We start from the raw sequence: 14443 nt of genomic DNA on the forward strand, positions 1-14443 counted from the left end.
GATTATTTATACCAGGAAGAAATCTGGAGGATGGCTATGATATTGATGATATTGCGGTGATGATATGGAGGACTCTATTGATGATGATATTTATGAAGATATTATTGAATATTCATCCCGGTTTGAGTCTAGATATATGTATACATTAAACTATGACATCACCCTTAATATGATATGATGATACTAGGGTATGAGATTGATAATAAAGATTCAAGTTAAGTATGAAAATGACTAAATGTTTATAATGTGGTATGATATAAATGGATTCAACTGATAAATGATTAGTTGATAATTGTTGATTAGTTGATAAATGTTTGTTAGGTTATAAACAATGACTAATGGATAAGTGATGAGTAGCTGCTATATGAGGATTAGTTGATAAGTGATGTCTAGCTGATCAAGGAAGATTTATTAATACATGGGGATTATTTGCTACATAATGGTTAGTTGATAAATGTTGATGAATTGACAAATGATGAATATGGAAAATGAATGGTTATAGTGTGGTATGACTTGGGTGAATTTCAAGTTTATTATAAGAGTTTATAAATGACGGTGATGGGTTATTCTATCTTATTTGTACCTTCTAGGCTTATGGGGGCTTACGATGGGGGGTTTGATTTTTCGCACTAATTGGCATATGGAAGTCAATTTTTTTTGCTATGATCGTATGTGTTGATGTTTTATGTTATGCTATTATTCTAGTTTATTTACTTATTATGCACAACAATATTGGAGTTACTTTAGTTTGTATATAACTTGACATAGTTATGTTATCTCGCATTTTATCATGCTTATCTCATGTTTTGGCTCAGCCGTCTGATGATGACTATGAGTACCCATGGTTTTTGTACTCATACTACACTTCTATACCTTTTTTCGGATCCGAGTACTAGTTGCTGCCATTGATCAATGGTCGTGCTGTGTTGATATCCGGAGATATGGTGAGCTCTTGAAGTTAGAGTCATCTATTTCTTTCAATCTTTCTATTTTCAGTATTAGTTTCAAGATAGATGTTTTGACTCTTCTAGATACTTGGGTTGTTTTATTATTACTAGATGCTCTTGTACTGGTTCTACTAGGTTGTGGTATGGTATCTGTGTTGACTATCTTTATCTATTTCAAATAATATGCTTATTTATAAGTTGTACTCATTGATTTCTGCCTATGTAGTGCATTTTCCACCAAGTCAACCAATTATGTTTAATTATAGGTTACGGTTTGGCTTAGCTACTGGTGGGATAGAGTAAGTTCCATCATGACTCATAAATTGGGTCGTGATAGTAAGCAACCCCATGTGACTCAAGCGATCCAAGATTATGCAACTTCTCCTTACAATCAATCAAGAACCCATAGGTATCCTTTTCCACAACATCACTGAACCTAGAAGGACCCAAATAAGTGAATGTCTCAAACCTTTTCTATCCTTAGAAGACATAATTATACGCGCAATAATAGGAGGCATAGTGAATTTGGCTGGTTGAGATCCCACTTAAGGAGGTGACATAGATAAAGGATAAACTCCCGATCTCAGAATACCATACTCTAATGCAGGCACTAAAGGAGGAGCAACACTCAGAGTCTGTGGAGTATCATAAGTAAATATCGGTACCACTTGAAGATTATCATTCGTAACCAGAGAAACACCATAGAAAGATACTAGCATAGATGAGGGTACAACACTCAGAGCTGGAGGAACACCAACTGCACTTAAAGAGAACCCTTCAAATGATTTAGCAAATGAAACAACAACCCCTCAAAGACCGAGGTAGAAAAACTCTATGGAACTAGAGTAGGGCCTATATCACCAACATACTTAACTTGAGGCTCAGGAGACAGCCCCCTAGTACTACCTCTGGAAGGGGAAGATTTGTATTTCTGCCCACTACCTCGAGCCCATCCATGACCCATAACTCTCCCTCTAGACTGAGATCTCTCCTCGAATGCTAGCTCTACATTCTTAACCTCACTGGATCTAGTCCTCACCATCTGGGCAGAAAAAAGTGAAACTCAATTTAGAATACAAGGTATGGAAAAATCCACATGATATAGAATTAAATAAGGAAAGATTCCTAGATATCTTATAGCCTCTTAAAGATAGATACAGACATCTATGTACCAATTTGCGAGACTCTACTAGACACCCCATGCTTACAGCCATGAGACCAATGAACCTAGCTGCTCTGGTACCAGTTTTTCATGACCCAAAAAACAAGGGTCATGATGGCACTTGTCGCGGCAATCCTTGAAATGTATGCCTTTTACCCAAACTAATATAAAAAAATAAAATAATACCAATCATAAGGTAAAGCTTCTAAAATGAAGTCGAACCTCACAATTTCAATGAAAGTGGAAAATACATAACAACAATATCATAAAGTACCCCAAAATATGGTATCACAGTGTAAAAACCAATTAAGTACAAGTCGAGTCAAAATATACATATGATATCTAAAAGGGAAAAACTCTGTCTCTGAATGCAAAACAAGACATAGAATATATAAGAAAACATAGAAGTTCAACTTTGGATGCATAGATCTACCGCTACCTCGAATAGATTTCAAGCACCGTCTGAATAAGCTATCATACAACACACTCCTACCTGGATCTGTACTGATAAGGCATAGTAGGGATGAGTATGGTCCTCTTTTACTCAGTAGGTATCATAGGTAGACTGAGCAAAGTAGAAAAATAAAGCACATAAATAAACATTATTGGCACGCCATTTGTAATTCAGAAAATATCCCAAACGATAGCCCATATTCTCTCCATAAATAGTTCCATAATATACACACATATACAAAAATACTATTACAAGAAATACGCACAAATAGATAGATATCATATCAAATACGATGATACAACACAAAATGAGCACAATGTGTAAGAATTCAATGAAGACGATGATATTGATGATGATGATGATGATGATGTAATGCACGAGGTTGTTGTACAACCTCTGTATACACCTATTAAGCTTTTCTCCAAAGGTAGGACCTATAGGGGGATCGTCAACCCATATACAATTTATATCCATAACTTCTCTCCGACCAACCATCAGTAGAGGTTTTTAAAGATGTTAGATTTTCTGTCATAAAAAAACCAATATTTCTATGATGGTACCAATTTTTCATGAATGCATATGATATGAGGATGTAATTCTCATAACCAAATAGAATAAGAATTTCCAAATCTAACCAATATACCAACCATGTGAGCCAAAATCCACTTAGTATGCCATCTAGCCCTGAATCTAGTATAGTCAATGAACCAATAGAGTGAGATATACACAAATATGCCATTTGATTCCACATAAATATGAACTTAGACATTTTCATTGAGAAACCAACCAATTATATCATTACCAGGCCAGTAACATCATATAAGATCCCTTATGGGCACACATAACAAATAATGTCTCAAAAACCACCAAATAATAATAGCGCAGGCCCCCAAACAGGAACTTAACAATATAAAGCCATTTTGGTGATTACTTCCCACACCCATTACATGTTTTATACCAGTATTAACTACCTAGGCAGTTTGAATAAAGTTATGCAATAACCTATCTTAAATTCCAAAACTAATCCAAAAACATATTAATATAGAATGTACACATCAAAAGAAAGCCAATGATTCCCATATTGCTCATTTTCAGTCAGGGTCAAAATAGACCATGAAATGGGTTTTTGAAAAAGAAGGGTAAAATTGAGATTTTAGTTCAAAAATATACTACACATGATTAAAGTAATACACAGAAGAAAACCAAGTAAAAATGGTTTTAAATTAGGGTTTAAATCAGAGAATTACTAATTTACACCTTTCGGGCCAAAGTCCCTAAATTACACTTTTGAATTCAACTTTTTAACAAGATTTCAATGACAAAAGTCAAAGAAAATAATTGAAAAGGAATTTGAAACTTGCCCTTTAAAATGGAAGAAATCACCCAAAAACTCGAAACCCCAAGCTCTAAGTTACAAAAATGGTGAACAATTACAAAAAGAGGGTACAAATACCTCCCAGGCATCACTTAAGGAATACTGAGCTACTTAAGCAAAAATCGCTTAAGAGATTAGGTGTTGCTTATGCGATTTCTGCCTGTCACATGAGTGTCACATAAACGACTCAACTTTTGCTTAAGAGAAAGTCACTTACGCAATGAGGGAGTCGCTTAAGTGATACCCTCAGTTGTCTGCTAGGTCGCTTAAGTGACCAAAATTTTACTTAAGTAGTGCACTAGCTAGAGACTTGGAGAATTCCAAGTCTCAGCAAACCCCTAGGGATTCATCAAGAATCTCAAGAACATAAATGAACAATGCTACTAGAATAAATTCGATGCTTCAAACTCAATGGCAATAACAAATTTGTTAGAAAACATCATTTTCACAAAGTTGCCCCCGAAAACCCAATTTCACAACTTTCCAAACTGAGGATCAAAATGATATATAAGAGCTATAAAACAATAAGCAACCATGTTACCGACTTAAAATTGAAATTTTGAATCTACTAGTGTATTCCATTTTGCCATTTGACACATAAGACAATAAATTTTTACCGAAGTTAACTATAAAGCCCTTTTAATCTCTATAACATACAAACCCACACTAATCATACCAAAAAGCAACTCCACACCCCAAAAAAGCCACAAAGTAACCATGAGAGGGGTAAAATTGTCAGATCACACAGAAATAAATATTCAACAAAAATCACAAAAATCAAGCCGTTACAATCTATATTTCTAAATATGTTATTAATCAATCCATCAATATCATCATGACTGTTATAATCTTGATGATCATTACTACTCGGATATGGTGTACTTGTAGGTACCCTTTCCCGATGAGAAATCCACCTATCATACCCTACAGGAAATTTTTTTGCAAACAAAAGATCATGTATGACAATTCTAAAATTCCAATAATGATACTTGTGAGCATCACATAGGCATAATCTCTTTTTTTGTTTATAACTCCTTTCAAACGTCTTATCAAGAAAATCTTTCACTCTATTAATGAACTCACCGCTGCTTCCTCTTAGATTCACTCAACTATCTAAATTACTCGTAGACAACTATGTGACAAAAAATAAAAAATATTAACTAACATGAAAGACAACAATGTTATGCAACTGAACAATCCAACTAAACAATAATTTCTCAAATAGCATATGGACACTATGCAGTTTGAGATTTAATGCAAGAACCATAACAAGTACTGCACAGTGTTATTTTACAAGTCAAACTAACATGTAGTTATAATTTCAGACACACTCTAAGCTACTAAAACAGAAACTCAGAACCATTGATGTCCTTTGTAGGATGTGTAAAGTGGAATATTTTATTACTTTTTAGTTGAAATCAAAAGCAAATCCAAAGAAAAAATAATGAAAGCTAATTCTACTACTTGATGGACTATTATAATTACTTCATGTTTTGCACTCATGCAACAACAATCGGGTATGATTTAGACATCAGCTACTTAAATAATAACTCACTTAGGTTCAAAAAATAAAATTATTTCAAATTTAATTCAACTTCATCACAAAATTAAGATCATTTCAAACTTAAAAATAAGAATACATGACCAAACAATCGCTTTTTAATAAACATAAGAATACTAGACCAAACATAACAATGTTTGACCAAACAGTCCCTTTTTAATAAAAGATCACTTTTCAATTTATCCTGAGCAAAGCATAGCCCAAACCAATATTTACACAATTAAGTAGAGACACTAAGTAGAGAAACCAAGTAAACACACTAAGTAGATGAAATTTAATAAGTTCGTGTTTAACACTTATACAAGAAAACTTAACAACAGACATCATGTTAATATAACAGATTCCATGCTATGTTGATGAAATAAATGACGCACTAAAAATAATGAAAGCTATAACTACTATTTAATGAACTATTACTATTACTTTATGTTTAACGCCTATACAAGAACAATCAGATAAGATTCACACATCAACTACTCTAATAAAAACTCATTTACATTCAACAAAAAGAATCATTTCTAACTTAATTTAACTTTACAAAAAAATTCAAGAATTCTTCAACTTGTACATAAGACTATTTGATCAAGCTATCCCTTTTTAATAAACATGACAATAATGGAAAAAACAAAAAAACAATATTGGACCAAACAAACAAATAATATTAATAATAAAGCTACTCACTAACAAAAATAAGAATCTCACCTTTGTATGCCTCATAATAGGATTTGCAAGAATTGAAAGCTCATTTCTACGCCTATGGAAATAGAGTGTCAATTGCAACTTATGGTTAGAGTGTATTATTATTTGGAAAAGAATAAATGGCTCAAAACAAATTACCATGAACATGAACAAGGAAATAACAATGAAACAAAATAAGAAAAGAACAAAAGATGGATGAGGAAAGAAAATGAACTCGAAGAACCAATTAACCAACTAAGTACATGAATTACTAGTTGTTAATTAGTTAAAGAATCAAAAATTGAAATAAGGAATTAAGAAATAAAACTAAGAACTTGGAACCTAAGAAAATTGGACTTTGATATAATTGAAGTGTGTTTTGGAGGTGTACGGACGCACCCCATGATCTACCCATGCAAGTGGACTTCACAGGTGAAAGCAGAAGTTGTTTGACTGACATGCTAAGATCATCTACTCACATAGATTGGGGCATAAATGGCCTAGATAGAACACCTAGAAACTTTTCTTTTCACCTGTTTGTGGTCCCTTTTGGGTTCTCTTTCTCATGGAGTATTCTTTTTTCTTTGGATATTCTTTTATTCTAACACCAAAACTCTTTTCTCTATTTTTTTTATATATGGTGACATCCAAGATACACCTTTACTTTTAAGGATGACACAATTGTTGCCAAATATAGTAAGCCAATAAAGCTTTGTGTTGAATTCCAAGGAAATACGTGGAATCGTGGCTCTCAGTTATTATAATCAACGAGTGAAACTGGAAGAGTAAGTCGGGGGTTTCTGAATAGAAACATAAACTTTGGTTGTAAGCAGTCATTGGTGAACACTAGGATTGTGTTCCCCTTGGTTTCTTAACTCCATAGACTTATCATACTTAGTTGAACCAACACAATAGTTTTCATGAAGAATAGATAAGTTATGTACCTTCGATAGTCTTTTGGACAAGTAGAAGGATTTCATCGTGTACCTTTTAAGTCTACGGATATCGCCATACTAACTCTTATCTTGATCCCAGTTAACTATTACCTTTTGAGTCTCTAGTTATTAAATGAAATCTAACCATCTTACTTAGATAAAACCTAGTAGCGTGGATCGACAGTTAAACTCCAAATTAGTATTGTTATTATCTTTTCCTAGTAACTACTACTCTTTTTTAGTAAGTCGAAATAATATAGGTGGGATCCTAATATTTTAAACCGCTAAGACAAACATTAAAGTGAAGTTAATACAATACATATATGGGTATTGGTTCAGAAAAAGAATAGCACTCTGCTGACGTCCAAGCGACACCTCCTCTAAAAAAATGATATGGTCACTACCAAATATAGTAACCTAACAAAGATTAGGGTCAAATCCTAAGGGAATACATAGACTCACGGCTCTTAGTTGTTGTAATCAACGGGCAAAACTGGAAAACCAAATGGGAATTGTGAGTAGAAATATTGAACTAGTAGTAAATATCATATTCAGTTATATTTAGTCGTAAGTGAACACTAGTATTGTGTTCCCCATGGATTCTCAACTCCATAATCTTATCGTGCTTTGTTGAACAAAAGAAATATCTTGCATGCAGAATCGATAAGTTATGTACTTTCTATAGTCTTTTGGACGAGCAAAAGGATTTCACCCATTACTTTTAGGTCTTAAGATATCGTTTTACTAACCCTTATCTTGATCCCACTTAAATATTACCTACTGAGTCTCTAGTTATTAGATAAAATCTAACCATGTTACTTAGATAAAACCTAGTAGCATGGATCCATAGTTAATCTCCAAATTACTGGTGTCATTACTTTTTCCTAGTCATTACTCCTCTTTTGGAGTAAGTAGCAACAATCTAGGAAGGGTTTTGACATGTTCACCCTTTAATAAAACTATTATATTAAAGATAATACAATGCATGCATGGGTATCAATTCTGAACAACAATATCACTTCTCCTACTTGGTCAATTCGCCAGGATTTCCACAACCATAGATAAGGGTTTTTAGATGCTCATGCTAGTGAAGCAATCAACAATATTCATGATTGAAAGAATAATATGAAATCATAATAAGAAGAAGTAAAAATCCAAAACTGTAACTAAATTAATCAACCAAAGTCAATACAAGGGAATTCCTAGATTAAAATTGACTCTTGGAATGAAGATATGTTTGTTAGTAACAAGAGTGTGTAACTTCTACTAAGAAACACATAAGGGGTATTTATAGTACATGAGGAAATCCTAAAATCAAAGCCAGAACGAAATAGGAGAATTAAGTATCAGTGGCTACTTATGGTCCCTATATGTGCCCTGACCTTGGGCTCAGGTAGTACTTGTGGCATGCGGGGTGGGCATAAGTAGGGACTGCAAGTTCCCTATTCTAATAATCTTGTAGGTTTTCTCTTGTATTTTGTACTTCTGACATATGCTTTTCCCATATGCTTTGTACAGGTTTTCTCTACGTGTACTACTTGTGGTTCGCATATTGACTTAACAAGTGTCAGGAGTCATCTTTTTAGCTCTTCTTTAATTCTTGCACATGTTTTGATCACTAACAAGTTGGAAAGTGTCCCGAACACCCATAATTGCTCCCATAAGTATCCAAAACCACCTTTTTTCATCTTTTTCATGAACTTAGCATCCAAAAAATTATTTCCTACAAAACATACCCAAAATGTATCTTATCTAACATAACAACTTTAGAAACTTGCATATTTTTATAGTTTTAAGTGTTGAAAGTGCTATATTTCTATAGCACATCAATACTCTCTACTTAGAACATTTTCATGTCCTCAGGCAACAAAGCACAACAAAAAATGATGCTTAACTAGGAGAATCTCAGCTATTCAAGGTAGTCAATAAATATTTTTAAGCTCTAAACACAACACCCCTTCGAACCTCACTTTTCAAAACCAGTTGTTTATAAATATGAAGATCAATAATGTGAAATAATGGGATCAAGGTATGGCATTACTTTAAGAATAGACAACTATGCATATGTATAAGTTACACTGCCCAAAACAAGCAAGAAGCTGGCAATATGAAACATGTGCCATCACAACAAAGATGTCCCATTCATTCATATGAAAAAACACATGTCAATACAGGGACAGTCAAGAGACACTCACTCTTAGAAGAGAAGTTCCAATCAATGTGCATCAAATATCATAGGTTGCCCTTAGTTTCTTTACTGTAGTATTTAGACAGTTAAGTTAGGATCACTATAGGACTTTTCTCGACTTGTAATATAGGCTTGGGGGCTGGTATGGTACATGTGGACATATGACGTAACTAAGCCTCCATGGCAATACATTAACCTTGGGTCTCGCTTATTAACCAATTTATTTTTTATTCCTTCCTTTTTATTTTAAAGCACATTCAGGTTAGGTGTGGTCTTTTATTTTATTTGTTTTTCTCAATTTGTTTCTTTTCTTTTTCTCATTTCTTTTTCTTTTTCTACCACACCCAACTTTACAAACTTTTTCTCTTATTTTTTCCTTCCCCACTTTACACTACGCACCCCTATGATAGCCACCCTCAACTTAGAATTTTGCTTAAGTTGAGGTGCACAATGTCCTAGGAGGACCAGGGCCAAAATAGGTTCATTGTAATATAAAAGGGGAAGATTAATAGGTGAAACAAGAAAAATGGGTTACAAGGCTCAAAGTAGGGATCAAGGGATACTATTACACACATGGAAGGTCATTTAGGCTAAAAGTGGACAAAAGTAAAAAAAATAGCCTATGATCCTTTTCATAACCAACTATCCTTCAACCTAGGCAAGACTAAATGGGCAAGTTCTAGATTTAACACACAAAGGGAACTAAGTAGCATCTGTCACACGTATAGCATAGAGTCAATATTCCAAACTACTACTTATCCAATTCATGCAATTGTTAACAAGTGATTATCATGCCCCTAATCCTAATGCCTTAATAAGATCCACAATGTTCACACATATATACATTCTCACAGTTTTAAAACACAAACTTTTGGAGGGTTATCAAAAAATAAATAAAAACATGACTACTGGCCTAAATACTTAAAAATATCCTAATTACACAAAACATCATAATACAAAACAAAACACAATATGACTCAAATAAACCTAGAAATTTTGATTCTACAACCATACCGCGGCTGATGGGAAAAGAACCACAATAATAAAAACCCACGGTGGCTATGGTATACCCACCACCAACTTAAAACTTTACACTATCTATAATGTTCTAGGATAATAAAAAACAAAAGGAAGTGAGAATATAATAATATGGAACAAAGGGGAGTGAGAACATACCCGGGATACACTAAGAGTCTGTGTTATGAGCATCCTCAGATGGGGGCATATCAATTGGCGGAGGTAGCGATGGTGGTGGTGCACTACTAGATGATGCACCCGTGACTATCTCTATATGCCTCTTCCTATCAATGAGTGCAGTCACCATAGAATTATGTATGGCCCTTTTAACGGCATGGTAATATAGCATATCAGGATCCTGGAAGTCTCCAATGTGACCTCTCTTGGCCCTGACTGCCGGAACCTCTTCCTCATCCTCCGTAAAAAATTCAACTATCTGGGTATGTACGGGGTGATAGCTGGATCATTGGGAGTATAGATAATGGAGTGGCTACTACAATGCTCTCTATGAGAGAACATACCTCTGCTCGTATTATGTCTGGTCTAGATCCAATGCCTTTGCCTTTATAAATTAGGTTAACCCATCTCTTAAAATCATCTAAATATGCTTGTAAGTTAGCACGTGGCTCATACAAGGCATCTCTCTATGTATCCTTCCATCTGGCCTTTCCTACTCGAATCGAGTCTAAACCCTTAATCTCATTTGCCTGTATAGGGTAGCCATATTTTTATTGACAACCCTTAACCAAGCATCAGTAGACCTCTAACTAGCTAATAAGCTATATAAGAACTCTCAATACATAGTGATCATATCTATAGCAGGTGCTATGGTGGATTGGTGAGTAGGCTCTGAAGATACACCAACCATCTATGAGGCAAAGATGAGGCTAATGGAAAAGTGGTTGGTTTTCCCTTTCTCTGAGTACTCATATCCAAGGCCTCTCTCTACTGCCCTATCTCTATATTAATATTAACACTAAATCCGCCTCTATGTGTATCACCAAGACCTATGGAAACTGATGGGCCCTCAGTCTGGGACTAAGGTACTGAGGCAGGCTCTTTAGATCCCCTAGGAAGGCCTGGACATGTTAGATCCTTCATACTCTTTTTCTGTGTAGTAGACATTGCAAGTACCCTCTCATCTACTCCTAATAACTAAGGTACACTAACCTTATCACATAGTCTTTAAATCATTCAAGGGAATGAAAGATTAGTCATCTCCCTAAATGGTCTATCGTGTATCTCATGTCGAAGGATGGATGCAAAATTAATAGAATATCCACCCATCATACTAGCAACTAGGGATGCTCCCTCCTAAGTCAACAAGCTATTTAAAGCAGTAGGGAATAGTCAATATTTGATTAGAAACCACTAAAACTTGGCCTCAAAGGTTAAATTACACTTCTTGATCACACCATAGCCCTCAACCCATTGGGTAGCATCACTCAAAGGTGAAATATAGTTGGCTATCCACCTAGCTATATCAGTCCTCTCATCTATGATCATTCTCTCATATAACATGTCTATCATGTACGACTCTCATCTTCTAGTCACACTCATCTATGGATGTAGGAGTAATATAATCTGGATCAAAAATGGCCCAGTAGATAGACTCTACTAAAATATAAACTCTAACCCCTCTCATAAGTGTATGATCAATTTGTGGTTGCTCTATATGCCTCATCGGGTCTAGCAATCTGCACATGGAAAGAACTATTATAACTCGGTATGATGCATAAAACTCACATACCATAGTTTCCTTGTATGAACCGAGTGGTCTAGTCATCCACTCTAACTGGAAACAATCAAATGCATCCCACAATTGTAGTACTCTATTAATCCTAGAAATATCAATCCAACGCTCTTCATAAATAAGCCTCTTAGACCTGTCAGTATCTGAGATACTACTATCTATATTATAAACCTCCTGCATATCCTAACACACCACCTCGGATGTGCCTCTGAGGCATGTGTAGATGCAGGACTTTACCCCTGCTGTACTGGTGCCTTAAGGGAAGCCTGCTCTGTACCCTTCTTAGACTAGGGTACATTTGATTATTATAAATAAGGGGTAGTACACTCCTCATACTACAACACCATTGATGACTTCTCCTTCTCTGCACCCTCGGATGAATTATTGGACCCCTCCTTAGAATGGGGATCATGAGCTACAACCTATGGAGTAGACTCAAAATCTATCTCATCCTCATCATTATCACTATCTGGTGGAGGAGTATGTGGGGGTGATATCCATGATGACTTCATTGCTTGAGCAACTTGGCACAGCTATCCTCTAGTAACTCCATGTGTCGCCCCAACTATAGTGTCTTTGTGTCACTACATCAGGTACTCCTCCACTCAACCACTAGGCTCAGGAGACTCTTCCCATCTACTTGAGATATCAACCTTCTTCCTTTTAGCAGCTTTAGGCGCCATATGTACCTAAAAAAAATAGTTGTTAGTTTCCAACAAAAATGAGGGGTAGTAAAACTTGAAGAAAAAATCAAAATTCGAAATGTTCAAATTTTTCCTCAATTTTTACACCCCTTAATATGTTTGAAATCCCAAAAAGTCAAATGCACACACATCTATCAAGAATCATAATTTTCAAAGAAAACTAAACATTTTTAACTTTTTGTATTACTTTACTCATTCAAGTTCAACTTCCGATTGGGGCCTAACCTTAGAATTTAATTTAAAACAAGACCCTACATTAAGATTATAGGCAACTTAAAGGCTCCTTTGTACAAGAATGATAGATTCCATATATTTTGCATGGAAATACATATATCAACTTGTTTCAACAATAAATAAATCAATACATAACTATTAGGAGTTGAGAAAGTTACCTCTTTTATGAAAATCTGGAAGTAAACAATGAAGAAATGAAGCAAAACCAAAGTTGGAACTCATTTTTAGTGTGTTGGGATAAGTTGCTATATCAAAAAAATTTCAATTTAACCTTTACTTAAGTGTGGTGTTAGTTTATATTTTAACAGGAGTGTTTGAATTCAAAGAGAAAAGTGAAGCTTTGAGGATTTGAATAAGTTAGAATGAGGATAAGGATTTTTAACTATACATGGGGGTTGTTTTACGTCTTAAACATGTGTTGGTGGACCCAAAATTTTAATTAAAATTTGGGCCCAAAAAACTGACCTAGCCACGAAAACTACCCGCGCGTTCCACATACGGCCAGGCATGGAGGGAAAGTTCCATATGTGGCCTGCATGTACTTGGAAGGGTACCTGGATGCCTTTGGTTCATATTTTCTGACATCTTCCCGAACTAGTGCTCTAACTGCTTGATAGAAGTTGTATGAGATTCGACCGTTTGGGTCAACCCTAAAATGTCAGCCTTAATCTTCTTAAGGTTGATCTCCTAATTTTCATGACCTTTCACTATTTTAGTCAGCATCTCTTCCATTCTTGATTCTACACCTCATCTACCAGGTGGATGTACCAATCTCCCTTCTATTTATAGTTATCCTTCTTCCTTCAGACACCATATCACTCTCTACTATGGTCTCTATAGCTGTCATAGTAGTTCCAACCTTGGTTCCCTTTCCCTTGGGCTCAAAAATCTGCCAATTGATGATCCAGATAGTTTGCTTCCTCATCTAATTCTAAATCATAAGCTTTGGAAGTTCACCCCTGTGCTACTACTGCAGTCACTTTCTCTGAACTGGTTGTTGCAAACTATTTTGCTAGCACCCCTAGATCAGTTCTTAGTAACACAATTTCTTGTGATACCGAATCATCAACAACTTTGTGGTCATAGGAGGCACTGATAGCATATGTGTTAGATCCCTTCTCATCCTCCCGAATTTTCCACCCTCAGTTAGTGAGGAAGATCTAATCCAACATCTGTGAAGTTTCCTCCTAGCATACTCTCATAAAAGCTCCACCAGGTATGGTGCCTGCCATGTATCTAGATCTGATGGTAAAGTCTCAGTAAAATATCTCTAATAACCTCTTCCCTATCATCCTATACCTCTTCTTCTATAACTTAAACCATACCTCGTACATATATTCCTACTGCAGCTGCCAGAAATTATAAATCTCAACCTTAAGCTATAGAAACCTGGATAGAGGAAAGAACCAATTCAAGAATTGCTTGTGTAATTCAT

Source organism: Capsicum annuum, chromosome 2 (genome assembly GCF_002878395.1).
Source record: "Capsicum annuum cultivar UCD-10X-F1 chromosome 2, UCD10Xv1.1, whole genome shotgun sequence".
Classification (NCBI taxonomy): domain Eukaryota; kingdom Viridiplantae; phylum Streptophyta; class Magnoliopsida; order Solanales; family Solanaceae; genus Capsicum; species Capsicum annuum.